Consider the following 18,625-nt stretch of genomic DNA (forward strand, 5'->3'; position numbering starts at 1 on the left):
GTTTTCACCAAATGTTGGATCTTTTGATTGATTGGCAGCAGCATTGAAACCACATGAAACCTGATTTTAGTTTTATCTGGATATTCAGAGAAAGCATGTCACTGGGAGATGGGGATGACTGACAGCTCCAAGTTCTGACAGATACGTACTCAACAACTTTTGATCAGTCCACGAATTATTCTTGATCTACTGCATTTCAGCCTACGTTGAAGTGAGCCTCTGACGATCTCAAGGCTGGATTGAACCTTCGATGCAAGTTTAACATTACAGATGATAGCCCAGGTTTGCATTATTAGGAGACGTAGTGAAGCATGTAAAACCATGCTTTGCAGGCAACTTGAAAACAGACATCAAAGCAACATGCAAGCTGATATCAGGTGATTTGTCGTGGCTATTTCACTCAGTCACAGCATTGACATCCCATTTCAACTTTCCTGGTCAGAGTGGGTGGGCAAAATGATGTGTAGGATTTTTAGCGCAAAGCATTCTAGCAGGGGGCGAAATGGCTGAACTGTACATTGAGTCATCTAACTTCAGCTTTCAGAGGATTCAAATGGAGACTTGGGAAGCCTTTCTCCCAGGTTAGAGACTATTACCTGGCGAATCTCCCATGGGATCTAAGGGATTGCAGGAGGTGATGTTTGCCAAGGATGTTAGTGGTCAAAGAACTGGGAAGTACATGTCTGATCCCTTGAAGCGGGATGATGTGATGTAAGATGCTCAAAGATCTCAGGAAGACAAAAATGATGGTGTAACATACTGTCAGGTGGCAAACTCCACACTCTTGTTTTCCTTGAAGTCTCCTGCACAACACTGTCCAGACCAATAAATCTTCCAGCTCTACTAATTTCTCTTTCTTTATCCACCTCCTCACATCACCATCTGAACTTCCAAAGCTCAATTCCCCTCGTTTTTGTGGCATCTCACAACCCATGCCTCACAGTTACCCTCAACAAAAATTGTCCTTCTTTCTCTATACCCAATCCATTTCTGACAATAATAGCTTTAGCATTCTCTGCTTGCCGGGAGAGACGTAGATTAGCAGGGTGAGGCAAAGAACCTGGCAGAGACTTCCAGTGAGCCACCTTGTCAGCGACTACAAATGCTTGTCCAACTAATCCACGTGTGGGCAGCACAGCTGCCTCACAGCGCCAGGGACCCGGGTTTGATTCCCAGCTTGGGTCACTGTCTGTGTGGAGTTTGCATGTTCTCTCCATGTCTGTGTGGGTTTCCTGACGGTGTTCTGATTTCCTCCCACAGTCTGAAAGACGTGCTGGTTAGGTGCATTGACCCGAACAGGTGCCAGAATATGGTGACAAGGGGAATTTCACAGTAACTGCATTGCAACATTAATGCAAGCCTTACTTGTGACTAATTAAACTTTTTACTTTACTTAGAAGGATGCCCTGTCCTAGGAGGCTACAGATGTCAGAAACAAGTAGCCATGAAAGCTGAACTTCCCAAAGTACTTGTGCTCACATATGTCAAGAGAGCTGATCATCTGCTTGCAGATCCTATATTGGGGGTCTTGTATTTTTTGAGCTGGATCAGTGCACCCAACACCTCTGTCCAGCGGATCTGCATAAGGAGAAGGCAGAAAGTGCTGCTGATGGAATTTTTCATGTTGTGCTGCACTTGCCTTTCATCAGAGGTGCAAAGTAGAGCAGTATAAACTGTTCCCATGTTGCTGTGAAGACTGACAGCTGGCAACTTCAAATTAAGATAAATAAAGTCTGAGACAGGTGAACTGACTTGCAAGTTGGAGATTACCTGCAAACAGTAAGAATGCACACTCAGAAGATGTGCTGTGAGTGGTAACCTCTCGTCAAGGCATGGCTGTGACTATCTAGTTTCACTGTTTGGAGGCTTCACAGCCTGTCAGCTTTGTTGAAGTGGCACTCCTTGCTGAGCCTTTTCTCGTTCACCCTGGCAGGCTCTCCACAAATTGGGGAAGTATGCACTGGTCATTAAAGCTTGAACTCTGTTAAATTCTGAGGCAATTGTGCTTTTGCCCATTTTAATGGCTTACCCAATGATTCCAAGCTCGCCTATAAACCCATCAAGTTAATGTTGGAAGTAATCATGTCGGGTTCCTGATTCAATGTCACTTTTTGGGTTGTTAATGACGTGGCTGCAACTGAACCCACCTTCTCTTGGCAGTTACAATTCTGCCCAATATTCTGAATGTTCTGCTGTGGGCTTCTTGTACCAAAACTGGCTCATTAAGGTGACAGAATTACAAGTTTATCTGTAGTTAATTTTCAAGAGATAATGCGGTCAATATTCATTGAAATCAAATATATTATATCAACCTTGATATGTAATGTTTGGTAGTATTACAATAAATAGTCTGCAAATAGTTCTAATAATTAGTTGACTTAACATTAGGAAGTTAAGAATGTCTTCAGATATTCTAACTACTTTGACATGTACCTGATTGTTTCACTTCAGTCTTACTGAATTAATTTTCTTTGGAACCTCTGTTGATCTTATTGGAATTCAATGCCTGAAGCACTCTGAAAAATGATTGGTGCTTCAATACTGACATTGGCGGAAAAAAATGCTTTTGCTTGGGGATAACTGTGATATCATACAACCACTAAAATATTTTAATTAATTCCCCTAACAGAGTAATAGGCCATTTATTCTACATTTGGTTAATGCTGCCGTCAAACAAGCAAAGAAGGTTGCTATCAATGCATTAATCATTGGCACCATATCAACCAAATTTTTTTAAAATATATTTTTAATGAATTTTTATTTGTTTCATTAACAATTATTCCTTTGTAATGAGGGATAGAACCATTGCATCAGCAACAGCTAAGGCCATCTCTGATCATGCCTTTGCATCACCTTCACCCACATTGCCCTTCCAGGCTCCAATCTTACCTCCTTCAATATCCATCCCTGAGAAAAAAAGAAACTATCTCCTAATTCACTTGTAACTTCACTTACACAGGGTGGCACGGTGGTTAGCACTGCTGCCTCACAGCGCTGGGGACCCGGGTTCAATTCAGATTATGGATGATTGTCTGTGTGAAGTTTGCACCTTCTTCCTGTGTCTGCATGGCTTTCCTCCAGGTGTGCTGGTTTCACCCACAGTCCAAAGATGTGTAGGTTAAGCTGACTGGCCATGCTAAAGTGACTTGGTGTCAGGGAACACATGTGTGGGGTTACGGGGATAGGGCTTGGGTGGGATTGTTGTCGATGCAGGCTCAATGGGCTGAATGGCCTCCTGTTTGGAAATCTATGATATGCAATCCCAGCTATTCTATCCAACATTTCTGCAGCTACTGATACACTAAAGCAAACTCCCATCTTCACCTTTGATATCTTTGCCCCAAATGAAACATTACACTCTCTCTCACCCTGATAGTGTCTCCAGTAAAGCCCTCAACCTCACTTCCTTAAGCCTAAGGGACACAGACTTGAAAGAATTCAGCAGGCAACTGGTTTAAGCCATTCATTAATCTGGACCACATGAAACACTAATGGTCCTGCTCTTGTCTGTTAAAACTGCTAACAACTCCAGGGTAAAACTGGAATCAAAAGGTAACTCATGGCTTTTTTTTCTCTACAGTAAACTTTTCTCAAATCCATTTTCCTTGATTTTGCCACCCTCCCCTCCAACAGTCATTGTGAGGAGCGCACAGACTTCCTTTTCACTAAGAACCAGACACGAATCACGATACTGCTACTTCCATCTACCCACAAGGCCAAGCTTGCTTTAAAGCTACCCCTTGCCCTAAGCTTGAACTAACACATTTCTTTTGTTTCTCTCCTATTTGCTATCACACCCTTTCTGAGCTCGTCCATCAAACAGACCCATCTTTTGCACTTTGATCCTACTCCAACTAAATTATTGGCCACCTTCCTGATCAATGTTAGCCAATACTATAAACAATTCTCTCTCATCATTTGTTGTGCCTCTCTAAGTTTGCTACTATCATCACTCTCCTCAAACTATGAACACTTGACTCCACAATCCTTGCAAATTACCATCCCATTCCTTTGAACAAATTGTTGCCTCCCAAATTGTTGCCAGCTTTCTGGGAAATCCATGTTTGAATTTCAGCAATCAGGTTTCCATCTTCACCATAGTACCAAAACAGTTCTTCCCAAAGTCACAAATAATATTCATAGAATCCTACAGTGCATAAGGCGGCTATTTGGCCCACCAAGTCTGCACTGACCATAATCCCACCCAGGTGCTATCCCCATGACTCCATGCATTTAGCCTAGCTAGTCCCTCTGACATTAGCATGGCCAATCCAGCTAATTCACACATCTTTGGACTGAGGCAAATATTTCTAATGTGTTCCAACCAAAGCTAACATCCAATACTCAAAACCCTTCAAATAAACACAATATAGCATAGGTTAATGTTAGACTGTGGGAGGTGTCATGTGCGTGGACCTTTAAGAAAGTTTTTTTTTAAATCATGCAGCTTACAGCTTCAGTGATGTCATAGCAAATGCATTACGAGTAGTGATTCACCAAAATACGCTGGATTCTGGGGTGGTTCGCACAGATTGGTAAACAACATAATGCCGCTGTTTAAAAAAGGAGGTAGACAAAAAGCCAGGTAACTATAGGCTGCTTAGCTTAACTTCTTAGCAGGGAAAATGTTTGAATCTATCATCAAGGAAGAAATAATGAGATATCTGGATATAAATTGTCCCATTTGTAAGACGCAGCAGGGGTTCATGAAGGGAAGGTCATGTTTGGCTCATTTGATGGATTTCTTTGAGAACATCACATGTGCAATGGACAACGGGGAACCTGGAGATGTGGTGTATCTGGATTTCCAGAAGGCATTTGACAAGGTGCCAAATACTGCTGCATAAAGGTGCATGGTGTCACAGGTAATGTATTAGTGTAGATAGAGGATTGATTAATTAACAGAAAAAGCATAGTCGGGGTAAATAGGTGTTTTTCTGGTTGGCGATCAGTGACTAGTGGTGTGCCTCAAGGATCAGTGTTGGGACCACAATTGTTTACAATCTACATAGATGATTTGGAGTTGGGGACCAAATGTAGTGTGTCAAAATTCTCAGATGACAGTAAGATGGTTGGCAGAGCAAAGTGTGCAGAGGATGCTGCAAGTCTGCAAAGAGATATAGATAGTCTAAGTGAGTGGGCGAAGGTCTGGCAGATGGATTACAATGTTGGTAAATGTGAGGTCATCTATTTCGAAGGAAGTAACAGCAAAATGGACTATTATTTAAATAGTAAAAAATTACAAAATGCTGCTATGCAGAGGGACCTGGGTGTCCTTGTGCATAAATCAAAAAATATTGGTTTGCAGATGCAGTAGGTAAATAAGAAGGCAAATGGAATTTTGTCCTACACTGCTAGAGGGATGGAGTTTAAAAACACGAGATTATGCTGTATAAGGTGCTGGTGAGGGCCACACCTGGAGTACTGTGTACAGTTTTAGTCTCCTTACTTGAGAAAGGATATACTGGCATTGGAGGGAGTGCAGAGGAGATTCACTAGGTTGATTCCAGAGTTGAGAGGGTTGGCTTAAGAACATAAGAACATAAGAAATAGGAGCAGGAGTAGGCCATCTAGCCCTTTGAGCCTGCCCCGCCATTCAATAAGATCATGGCTGATCTGTCGTGGCTCAGTTCCACATTCCTGCCCTCTCCCCATAACCCTTAATCCCCTCGCTTATCAAAAACCCATCAACCCGCGTCTTAAAAATATTTAGCGAGGCAGCCTCCACCACTTCAACGGGCAGAGAATTCCAGAGATTCACCACCCTTTGAGTGAAGAAGTTCCTCCTCAACTCCGTTCTAAACCGCCCCCCCCTTTATGTTGAGGCTGTGCCCCCTAGTCCTACTATCCTTTGAGCGGGAAGAGTCTCTCCACCTCTATCCTATCCATCCCATTCATCATCTTATACGTCTCAATGAGATCTCCCCTCATTCTTCTAAACTCTAATGAGTACAAGCCTAGTTTATTCAGCCTCTCCTCATAGCTCAACCCCCTTAACTCCGGCATCAGCCTAGTAAACCTCCTCTGCACTCCCTCCAAGGCCAAAATATCCTTGCGTAGGTATGGCGCCCAGAACTGCACAAAGTACTCCAGCTGCGGCCTCACCAATGCCCTATACAGCCGCAGCAAGACCTCCCTACTTTTATATTCAATCCCCCTCGCTATGAAGGCCAGCGTCCCATTCGCCTTCCTGACCACCTGCTGCACCTGCAAGCTGGGTTTTTGCGACTCATGCACAAGGACCCCAAGGTCCCTCTGCACCGCCGCCTGCTGTAGTTTTTCTCCACGTAAGTAATAATCCTTCCTACCATTATTCCTACCAAAGTGGACCACCTCGCACTTGCCAACATTATATTCCATTTGCCATTTCCTGGCCCATTCGCCCAGCCTATCTAGATCCTTCTGTAGACTCTCCACATCCTCCTTGGCTTATGAGAGAGATTGAGTAGACTGGGGCTATACTAATTGGAATTCAGAAGAATGAGGGGAGATCTTATAGAAACGTATATTATGAAAGGAATAAATAAGGTAGAAGCAGGGAAGTTGTTTCCACTGGCAGATGAAACTACAAATAGGTGGCATGGCTTCAAAATAAGGGGGAACAGATTTAGGACTGAGTTGAGAGGAACTTCTTCACACAAAGGTTGTGAATGTGTGGAATTCCTTACCCAGTGAAGCAGTTGAGGCTACCTTATTGAACTTTTTAAGGCAAGGATAGAAAAATTTTTGAACAGTAAAGGAATTAAAGGTTATGGTGAGATGGTGGATAAGTGGAGCTGAGTCCATGAGAAAATCAGCCATGATCTTATTGAATGGCAGAACAGGCTCAAGGGGCCAGACGGCCTACTCCTGCTCCGAGTTCTTATGTCCTTATTGGGGGTGAAGGTAAACTGTGGCAGTCAGGTGATAGGGTTTTATTCCTTTGGACTCTCAGTTGCTTTTTGGAGTGTTTGGAAGTAGCTTAGCAGCAAGTTAAGAAGCAGTCTCCTTCTGTTCTTGCTCTCTGTTTGGCTCTGCCTTAAAGAAGCTGTGTTTTGGGAAATAAATTCGACTACCATCTCTCCTGCATTTCTTCACAAGGGATTTTCAGCATTCAACCCAGGAGGCGGGATTCCTGTAACAGGTGGGCATTGACTTCTGCTATATTGTGTTTATTTGGAGGATTTTGTGTATTGGATGCTGGCTTTGGTTGGAACACATTAGAGATGGTTTCTGAAGAATTATACATCATCATAGTTGTTGTGTTTCTTGTTTGTAATTGTTAAAAGTTCTTGCTAATTGTCTTACTTTACATGCATGTCAACAATATTCTAAATTAAACTTTGTTTTTGATAAAAGCTCCTCCTGGGTCAGTTGAATCACACCTGAAGCGACACCTGTCGGGCTCATCCTAGCCAAATTCAACACAAAATGTGACAGGTCAGGTGAGTTTCACAGAACACCTCCACAGAAGTACACAATCTGATTTGTAACAGAGGAAACCGGAGCATCCCAAGGAAATGCACTCAGGCACGGGGAGAATGTGCACACTCCACAAACAGTGGCTCAAGCCGGGAATCAAACCCGGGTCCCTGGCACTATGAGACAGCAGTGCTAACCACTGTGTCACTCTGCCACATATTCTGTGTAAAAGAAAGGCAAACTTTTTCTCCTGTTCCACAGTCGACCATGCCATCTTCATACAACATTCTTTCTTGTCACCTAGCTGAATGGACTGCTCTCACGTGGTTTCACTGATATCTATCTAATAGTATCCAAAATATCACATGCAATGACTTTTCCCGGTACTGCATATTACCACTGATGTTCCCCAAAGGTCTATTTTTGGTCTTTTCCTAATCCACAGTTATATCCTGCACCTTGATAACATAATCTGAAAGCACAGCATTAGTTGTCACATGTACGTACACTGCCTACATCCAATCCTACCTCACCACCACATCTTTTGACGCTTCCACTGTTGCTAAATTATCAAACTGCTAACGCAACGTCCAACACTGGGTGAGTAGAAATTTCCTTCGATCCCCACTTCAAATCCTTTATTTAGCTACCAACTAAATTCCTTTCTCTGGCAACAGTCCAAGGTTAAGCCAGTCTGTTCACAACATTGGTGTCACATTTGACCCAAGATGAACTTCCAGCAACATATCCTCACCATCACCAAGACCATTGATTTTCTAACTCCGTAGTGTCGCCTGACTTTGCCCATCTCAGCTCATTTTTTGACAAAACCCTCGTTCATGACTTTTTTTTCCTCTAGACTCAACTACTACAACACACCACTACACTCCATAAACCTGAAATCACCTAAAACTCTGCTGCTCATGTCTTACTTGCAGCAAGTCCCATTCTCCTATTGCTCACTGACCTACATTATCAAGCAATCTCTTGATTTTAAAATTCTGATTCCTTGTTTTTAAATCCCTCCTACCCTTGCCCTTCCCTTTCTCTGTAAACTCCTCCATCCTCACATCCATTCCAGATATCTACAATCCTCTAATTCTAGTCTCTTGAGCATCCCCAATTTTTATTGAACAGCCACTGGTGGCTGTGCCTTCAGTTACCTAGGCCCTACGCTCTGGGATATCCTCTCTTCACTCTCCACCTCTCTACATCATTTTCCTTCTTTAAGATACTCCTTAAAACCAACCTCTATATTCGTGAAAATTGTATTGCTATCAACTTGTCAACTCGTTGAAATGTTAATAGAAGGAGATACTTTTATGTTTCTCTTTGTTGAATCATACTTCCCCATAGTATATCAGTAGGGTATATCGTTGTCAACTTAGAAATGCATTAAAGCAACAACACCAAACGTTGGGGAGCATGGATAAACTACCCATCTCCAGACATGAACTGCTTCCTTACCTGCTGCTGGGTTTCTTTTTAGAAAGCATTGAGGTATTTTGGTCACGCTTGGCACAAAAGAAAATTCAATTATGCCAAAAGAAATACCCCTGCCTCCCAGAAAAATCTGTATTCCTCACGAGTTTTCAAACAGTAGCTTTTCTAATTGAAAGTAATCCTTTGATCATTAAGGAATATCCCAGTGGCATTCAAATCTTGTTTCATTTTTGAATTCTAATCAGATGTTGAGCAAAGCAAACAAAAATTTGAAAACACTGAGCAAGGAAACATTGCAATTTAAGTGCTCTGCCTACAAGCCTACAAATTCACACCAATTAAAATCTATTCTGTGCATTACAGATATGATCTTCAGTGATTAATCGAAGCATTGTGCTTGACAGTCTTTGTTGAAATTCCTGCTTAAGCACCACAGTAAACAGACCCTACTGATATACTATGGGGAAGTACAATTCAACAAAGAGAAACATAAAAGTATCTCCTTCTATTAACAGCAAAGTGATGACTTCCCAAATCTAAAACTGCATCACTGTTGAATCAGTTTTCACAGCGGTCCCAGCACAGTAACTCTGTGATAAAAGTTAAACATGACTTGGAAATAAATACTGTTCAAAAGTCTCCACATGGAATTCAACTCCATCTGGATTTGTGAGATAAAGTCCTCACAAAATAACTCAGTTGAACAAGCAGAAATGAAAGAAACCTAAATCAAGTGATGAGCAAATGTGAGAGTTGAATTTAATAACACAATGTCAAGTCTAGATTTTCTCATAGTTTCAAAATAACATGCACTAATTGACATGCACTGCTGCCTCACAGCACCAAGGACCTGTGTTCAATTCCTGGCCTTGGGTCACTTGCGTAGTCTACAGGTTCTCCCCATGTCTGTGAGGGTTTCCTCTGGGTGCTCTGGTTTCCTCCCACAGTCCAAAAGACATGCTGGTTAGATGCATTGGCCATGCTAAATGCTCCCTCAGTGTATCCAAACAGGCAATGTTTGGAAATAGTGATTTACAGAACTTATTTCTCATAGTCAACCACCACAATATTTTGAGATAAAAACAAATTACTGTGGATGCTGGAATCTGAAACCAAAAGAGAAAATGCTGGAAAATCTTAGCAGGTCTGGCAGTATCTGTAAGGAGAGAAAAGAGTTGAAGTTTTGAGTCCAGATGACCCTTTGTCAAAGCTTCGACTTGAAACATCAGCTCTTTTCTCTCCTTACACATACAGTCAGACCTGCTGAGATTTTCCAGCACTCTCTTTTGGGACAATATTTCTGGTCACTATTCCACCTTAACAACTTTATTAATAATTAATTTTAAAAGTAAAGAAAGTGATACTTCTCCGTTAAAAATAGTTGCATTTATTTCAGTCAGAAGTTCAACATGAGGAGTTGACTCCAGTCCTTTAACATTAATTAATAGAATCTTTTCAAAAATCCAAGAAGATAGTTTTCCTTCTGTCATATATTCACCTGTCAGTATTTTACCCATGCTGATTTGGAAATATGTAATGGATAGGGTTGATTTTAGTTTGGCCCACCTGGTATAAACAGGATGGTATTGGAGTTCAAATTGCTGTATCTCACTGAACCAATCAGTGCCATGTTTACAGAGGCCATTGCTGGGGGTCCCAGGTAACCAACTCAATTAAATGTTACAATATGCAATTGGGTCCTATAATGTATACAGTGCCCCAATGTCAGTATTCAGTTGTACCAGGAGCAGCAGAGGGGCCTGAGAAATGTAAATAATTATTTTTGCGGCCATGAGAATCAGAGGTAATCTTCCAGGCACGTAAAGAGTAATGTGGCCCCTTTCCCCCCACCCAACCTGGCTGCTGGTTGAAATCAGCCTTCAGGCCATTTGTTACAGAGTTTTGCTGCTTGCTCAGTACCTTTGGGATGGCACAGTGGCTTGGTAGTGAGCACTGCTGCCTCACAGCACCAGGGACCCATGTTCAATTCCTGGCCTTCAGTCACTGTGCAGCGTCTACAGGTTCTCCTCATGTCTGTGAGGGTTTCCTCCGGGTGCTCCGATTTCCTCCTACAGTCCGGAAGATGTGCTGGTTAGATGCACTGGCCATGCTAAATTCTCCCTCAGTGTATCCGAACAGGCGCTAGAGTATGGCGAACTAGGGGATTTTCACAGCAATTTTGTTGTTAATGTAAGTGTTAATGTAAGCCTACATGTGACACTAATAAATAAACTTAAACCTACAGCCTGCCTGATCCATACCCAGAGTTAAAAAACATTCCCAAAATTCTATAATATACTTCAACCAAATTACTTACATCTATATTTTATTTTGAAGTAAAAACAGAAATTACTGGAAATATCAGCATCTATGTTTCAAAAGGATTAGGCTATTGAGTTAGATCATAATGAATGTAATGAATCATAATGAATGGCAAAGCAGGCTCAAATGGCCTCCTCTTGCTCCTATCTTCTGAAGTTTCTAAAAGATGAATGTTTTGGAGTTAACTCAATGATGAAAGAGTAGACAACTGAAACATTAATTTGTCTTCTCTCTGCAGATGATAACTGGCCCTCTATGTATTGCTAGAATTTCTGTCCTTTTTCAGAATGATGAATGTAATATGGTACTTTAACTTTCCAGTTCTTTTTCCTTCTTCCTTTATTATGGCAAGTGGATCTAGGGGAGACATTTCCAGAAGTAACAATTATAAAGATCTTTGGCATTATTATGGGGATTACTAGATTCTGGGCCAGATTCTCCGACCTCACCTGCAGCTGGGATTCTTTGGTTCCGCTGCAGTGAATGGAGATTTGGCTCAGCGCCAAATTCTTTGTTCTCACTGGCAGTAGTGGTCAGGCGTGAACGGCCGGAAAATTCCAGCCTATATTAGTCACAATAGGCAGAACATTCCCAGCCCCATTAATGGAGTTTTAGAGGCAGGGGAGTTGGGAAAGTCAAACCGAGAACTTTCAGATTGCTCGTGATATGTTCCTACCTCAGGGGGATTTTTCTCCACAGAAGGTGTCTGCCTGTGTGCAATACGTAGCCAATCAAGGTATTTAAAAGGATTATTAGCGCTTAATTGTGTGCAATGAGGCAATCCTACAGTAAGTGCTGGTTAGGTGCATTGGCCATGCTAAATTCTCCCTCAGTGTACCTGAGCAGGTGCTGGAGTGTGTTGGCTAGGGGATTTTTACAGCAATTTCATTGCAGTGTTCATGTAAGCCTACTTATGACACTAATAAATAAACTTTAAAATAAAAACTCTACTTTCTCAGGAGTCAGACAGCACATCAGTGGCAGGAGGTCAGAGGGACATTGGAGGTTGTGTAACTGTAACAGAGCTGTAAGGATGAAATGAGCACAGCTGCACTGAAAGCATACTTGTGGAAGGCTTCCTCGTCCACACGGATGGCTCTAACTCTGGGAATTCATTTTTATTTATCATTCTGAAGTCTTTTCATGTCGTGGTTTTAAAGGGCTGGGGGCTTATATCAACCTCACAACTTGACAGCTCTACAAGGTTTATCGACCCTTCCAAAAAAACATTTATGGCCACTCTAAAACGTTGTAACTCCCACATTGTGGGTTAAGGCCCATACTACAACTCAATACTGAGTTCAAACGCAAGTTCCCAAGCAGTGAAAATGGGTTTTGTTGGAGATGAGGCAAAACTTCTTGGTCTGATCCCGACTGCCATTTTTAAAGATCCGCAGATGTCTCCCACAACTTAGTGAAAATCTGGACCTTTGAATCAATGGTCCACAATTTGTTTAAACAGCAATGAGGTTCATAGGAGTCACCATTATGTGGTAGCTTTTCATTGTGAAGTTGAATTTTCAAAAATAAAAGTAATGGCAATACAAAAAAAGAGTGTATAAAATCATATGGATGCTTCAAATTTGAATTTTTAATCAATTCTGTGAACTCAATAGGGCTCATTTTAACTTTTGGCAGTGGTGTAAAACAGATTAAATTGCATCAGAATCAAATTATACACTGGGCATTATTTTCCCCTCCAAAGTTGAAGAAAAGAAAAATTGGTTTGGTACATTGAATAGTCATTTTAAACCATTTCCAAAAGTTAAAATTACTCCCAATAATAATTCAGATGCAAAGCCATTTAATATGTGAGAAGAGAGAAAATGATGACAACCAGTCATCAGGCATTGAAAAATAAGAACATTATTTAGCCTGCTAAGTATTGGTCTTCTGCAAACCATCTACAATTTTTCACATCATGAACTTAATTTGATTTAAATCTATTCAGAGAGGAGCTCTGTAGCAAAAGATACAACTTCAGATTTCAAGGTCAATAACATTTCTCCCTGATCTCCATGATAATCTTGCAGAACTCCACATTATCAAGCTAACACTACATTCTACAGCCATGACCAGTTGTAATTCACAGATCACATTTCCACGGTCCAAGATGTAAAAACAATTTCTGCATTTTATCATCAATACATAATGGGGGTGGGGGAGGGTGGATTTTGTCAACATTATACAGTTTCCATAAGTGTGTGCCATTCCCACTCTCTTGCGTTTGCCCATGTGATCAAGATTAAAGCTTAAAGTTCTGGCAGCGTGCACGAAACACACGTGATTATACATCATCGGATACTGTTTTAAGGAGAAGCCCATGTCAGCTGACAATATTGCAACTAACGCTGACTGTTGGTCAAACAGGGAGATCCAAAACTTGCCCACCTAACTCCATTACCATTAATGTAAGACTAACTGAGGCTTGAAAGGAGGCATGGGTGTTTTTCAAAATTACATTTCACTTGTGAATATTTGACATTACATTATGGTTTCATTTTATTCATATGTGCATCATTGTTATTCGTTGCGATCAGTCAGAGAACTAAATGTACTGGTACACCTCATTGTTAGCGTGCACTGAGGGTTTTAGAGAGTTTGGGATATTTCTTTATTGTAGAGGAAAGCATTTTTTCTGTTTACTCTTTAATGAATGTTCATGTTAGAGTGCAGTTGTACTTACCACTTGTGAGACATGGCTGAGCTAGTAGGCTCAGCTGGTCCTACCTTCTATGCACTACAAAAGATATTGAATGAGATCACTCTCAGCAGGGATAACTGAAATGTTCTGGTGAACTCAGAGCCCTGTAAGGAGTCTGCCAGTCAACATTCTGAAATGAACATACATCTGAATAGGACATTTCTAACCCTCAGTTTCTTACCTTGATTGATTGCTCCCAGGCCCTTCCCACTTCAGTCATCCATGTCCTCGATCCTCTCCACCCAACTCCACCACTGACTCAACTTTGCCAGTCCCAAGCCTCCATGCAAACCGTTATTATCCTGCTTCCCTCTCTTGTGCAGTCAAGCAAAGTACGGAAACCCACTGACCTCACATACAACTACACAAAGTCTACTGATGAGTGGCATCTTTAATAAAAATGGAACTGGACCCCATGAGATTTGCATGAACCACTGACCCTCTCTCGACTGTAGGATGCAATTTTAGAAATTTATAATGTGTAATTTTGGTGTACAAATGTATTGCATACATGTATTACAAGCCACAGGTCAGCATGAGACTGAATATGTCGCAAACATGCTGCTAACGTTATCCCTGCATCTCAGCCCACCATTGAGAATCAGGATTTTGTATCCTGCACAATTAAAGCAGGCCACTTTTGCCACTCTGCGGGCACTGTAAAATCCTCCAACATTCAAATCAATCTCCCCAGATGAATCTGGAGTTCTTTCTTTTATAAAGTGTAACTTAACAAAAGGAGATTTATGGTAAATGTTAGGTTCATAATGCAGTTGGGAATCAAACTGAATATAAACATAACTGAACAGAGTTTTAAAATAAGAGCAGCAAAGATGTTGTATGTGATTCAGTTAACGGGTAACAGCAGAGCAGAAGAGACCCACGGTAATGTTCGGCAGACCTGGTTTCAAATCCTATCATGGCAGACGGTGAAATTTGAATGATAAAAATTTGGAACTAAAAGTCTAATGATGACTATGAAACCTTGTCAGTTGTTGTAAATTAGTACTTTGCATCTTGTGCACAAAGGTAGTGGAGGCAGTCCAGATATTGGATAGAAATAAAATAGCTGGAAAGGGTACTTCAGGTACTGGAAAAGCTAATATCAACAGTGCTCAAAGTAGAAAATCCAATTGATTCAGCTGGGGTGCATTTTAGGTTGCTGAGGGAAGGAAGGTCAAAAATGGCAGAAGACTCTGACCCCAACATTCCTTCAATATGGGGCGAGTGTCAGAGAACTGGGGGATGACAAATATTAAACCTTATTCAAGGTGCCATCAGATCAACCTGGCATCTTCATTGATTGGAAGGGTTTCCATGTATTTAGTGTGCAGCTAGACTTTGTCTGCCACAAGACAAACTCTGTGCCAGGTATCCAGAGAACTTTCATCCTTCTTGCAATCTGTTAAACCGCAGATATTCTCGCCACCAAACAACCTCAGAAGTTGGCTTCTCAGACACAGGGGAAAGCCATTTAATTGCAAAACCTTACCACAGGGACACAGGAGATATGACAGAAACCATGTCAGCACCAGGACAACAATAGAACAAGCCACTGGTTTTCTCAAAATTAGCTTCCAGTGCCTTAATGTGGAGCCACCCTTCAACATATTCCATCAATGGCTTCCAGGAATGTCATGGTCTGTGTGCACTTCACAACGTGACATGGGCTGCACGATGGCACAGTGGTTAGCACTGCTGCCTCACAGCTCCAGGGACCCGGGTTCAGTTGCAGCCTCAGGTGACTGTGTGGAGTTTGCACATACTTTCCGTGTATGTATGGGTTTCATCCAAGTGCTCTGGTTTCCTCCCATACTCCAAAGACGTGCAGGTTAGGTAGATCGGCCACGCTAAATTGCCCCTTAGTGTCAGGAGGACTAGTTAGGGTAAATACATAGGGCTACGGGTTAGGGCCTGGGTGTGATTGTGGTCAGTGCAGACTCAAGGGCCAAATGGCCTCCTTCTGCACTGTAGGGAGGCTATAGAAAGGACTAGAAGTGTCAAGGAGAAGATTGAGAGTGTTGGCATCCTCATAAGTGGAGGGGAAGGCTGATGTGTTGTTGATGTTTGCGACACACACCTGGTTGTCAGAGAAACTTATAACTGACTTATCCAGGCATGCTTCATTTGAAAATATGCTTTCAACAGTTTACTGTTAAAGAATCTTACACAGTTAAAGAATTTTATTCAAGGCCCCATCTGTGTGTGCAAGAACAAACTCAATTATTAGGACAAGAGGCATCATTTGCAAGAATGCCTCAAGAAAATTTCTCACTGTGCATGTGCAGTTCACCCTCTTCTCTCTCAAGTCCCACCTGCACTTCCCTGCTAAGCAGGAGGCGCAGAGCATTTTGCTTCAAGTCAATGAAATGTTAGACCATTATGACAATGCTTTGCTCAATCCCCTGTTATCAGGCAAACTGACTGCTCAGACCTTTGGTAATGGGCCAAGGCATACAGAGTGGCCTGCAATATCTGATTCTTCATGAGATTGGCCATTTCATCCATGGAGGTGGTTATCAGCATAAATCTCTAAAGCCAAATGATACTCACGCTTAAGATGGGCTCTTTCATTCTCACTGCAAAGGTATACACTAAACAAGGATCTGTCATTACATGATTAGACATGTCATCCAGTCTACCCTCCCCTGATTGGTTGGATAACCCGGAGACAGGGTGATGATACCATGACTCAGTGAAAGAGCCTTGGCACAACTCACTAATTACTTAAACAGGTTCCTGATCCACACACTAATCCCCACACTTTGGTGAAGACTAAATCTGCAAAACTGCCTATTGTGTCCAATTCTGGGAAGGATGTCAAAGTCTTAGAGAGGACGTAGAGAAGTTATCCTATCATCGCAACAGGAAATCAGATGTCCACTTGCACAGAGAGATTAGAGATTTTGGGTTATTCTTCTTTGAACAGCACAGATTTGATAGAAACGTACAAAATCAAGAAAGATTTTTAAACGTACAGAAACAGGAATTGTTTCCCAAAGCAGTGAGGTCAATAACCAAGAGATACAGATTTAAGCTAATGAACAAAGAAACCAGAGGAGAGATGAGGAGATTTTATTTTGCACAGTGAGTTGTTACTATGTGCAACTCACTGCCTGAAAGAGCAGTGGAAACAGATTGAGTAATAACTTTCTCAAGGACCTCGGGGTCCTTGTGCATGAGTCGCAGAAACCCAGCTTGCAGGCGCAGCAGGTGGTCAGGAAGGCGAGTGGGATGCTGGCCTTCATAGCGAGGGGGATTGAATATAAAAGTAGGGAGGTCTTGCTGCGGCTGTATAGGGCATTGGTGAGGCCGCAGCTGGAGTACTGTGTGCAGTTCTGGGCGCCGTACTTACACAAGGATATTTTGGCCTTGGAGGGAGTGCAGAGGAGGTTTACTAGGCTGATGCCGGAGTTGAGGGGGTTGAGCTATGAGGAGAGGCTGAATAAACTAGGCTTGTACTCGTTAGAGTTTAGAAGAATGAGAGGAGAGCTCATTGAGACGTATAAGATGATGAATGGGATGGATAGGATAGAGGTGGAGAGACTCTTCCCGCTCAGAAAGGACAGTAGGACTAGGGGGTACAGCCTCAAGATAAAGGGGGGGCGGTTTAGAACGGAGTTGAGGAAGAACTTCTTCACTCAAAGGGTGGTGAATCTCTGGAATTCTCTGCCTGTTGAAGTGGTGGAGGCTACCTCGCTAAATATTTTTAAGAACAGGGTTGATGGGTTTTTGATAAGAGAGGGGATTAAGGGTTATGGGGAGAGGGCGGGAATGTGGAACTGAGCCACGACAGATCAGCCATGATCTTATTGAATGGCGGGGCAGGCTCGAAGGGCCAGATGGCCTACTCCTGCTCCTATTTCTTATGTTCTTATGTTCTTAATCGGGAATTGAATATATAGTTGAAGGGAAAAAAATCTGCAGGGCTGTGGAGAACAAGCCAGGGGATGGGTCTAATTGAATAAGAAGTACAATGAACCAACTATCCTCTTTCTGTGCTGCACCATTCTATGAACTGGAAGTCTGCTCCACAAAGAAATGACTCTTTTCATCTCTGTTCTGCTGTGAGACTCTAAGTTTACACTTCTGCCCTCCAGTTCTGAAACCATAGTCTAGATTAAGTAATCTGTTTATGTCTACATGATCAATGCCCATTTCACACTGCAAAAAATAAAACATGTTGTGATTTGACTTAGCTTTGATTTATTATTGTCACACATATTAGCATACAATGAAAAGTATTATTTCTTGTGCGCTATACAGAAGAGCATACCATTCACAGAGCAGGAAATGAGAGAGTGCAGAATGTCGTGTTACAGTCATAGCTAGGGTGTAGAGAAAGATCAACTTAATGCAAGGTAGGTCCATTCAAAAATCTGATCGCAACAGCGACGAAGCTGTTCTTGAGTTGACTGGTACATGACCTCAGACTTTTCTATCTTTTTCCCAACAGAAGAAGGTGGAAGAGAGAATGCCTGGGGTGTATGGGATCCCTAATAATGCTGGCTGTTTTGCTGAGGCAGTGGGAGTGTAGACAGAGTCAGTGAATGGGAGGATGGTTTGCATGATGGTTTGGGCTACATTCACAACCTTTTGTAGTTTCTTGCTGTCTTGGGCAGAGCAGGAGCTATACCAAGCTGTGATACAACCAGGAAGAATGCTTTCTACAGTGCATCTGTAAAAGTTGGAGAGAGTTGTAGCTGACATGCCAAATTTCCTTAGTCGCCTGAGAAAATAGAGATGTTGGTGGGC

The 18,625-nt window shown here is 42.1% G+C and overlaps 1 protein-coding gene across 8 annotated transcripts in view; it reads right to left on the reverse strand.

Annotated features, from left to right (window-relative positions):
• The window catches only part of LOC145348921 (protocadherin Fat 3-like), a 567,559-nt gene that overhangs the window by 278,464 nt on the left and 270,470 nt on the right, over positions 1 to 18,625 (reverse strand). The gene's annotated exons all lie outside the window — the stretch shown is intronic.

Source organism: Carcharhinus amblyrhynchos, chromosome 10 (genome assembly GCF_965287045.1).
Source record: "Carcharhinus amblyrhynchos chromosome 10, sCarAmb.v2.hapA, whole genome shotgun sequence".
Taxonomy (NCBI): domain Eukaryota; kingdom Metazoa; phylum Chordata; class Chondrichthyes; order Carcharhiniformes; family Carcharhinidae; genus Carcharhinus; species Carcharhinus amblyrhynchos.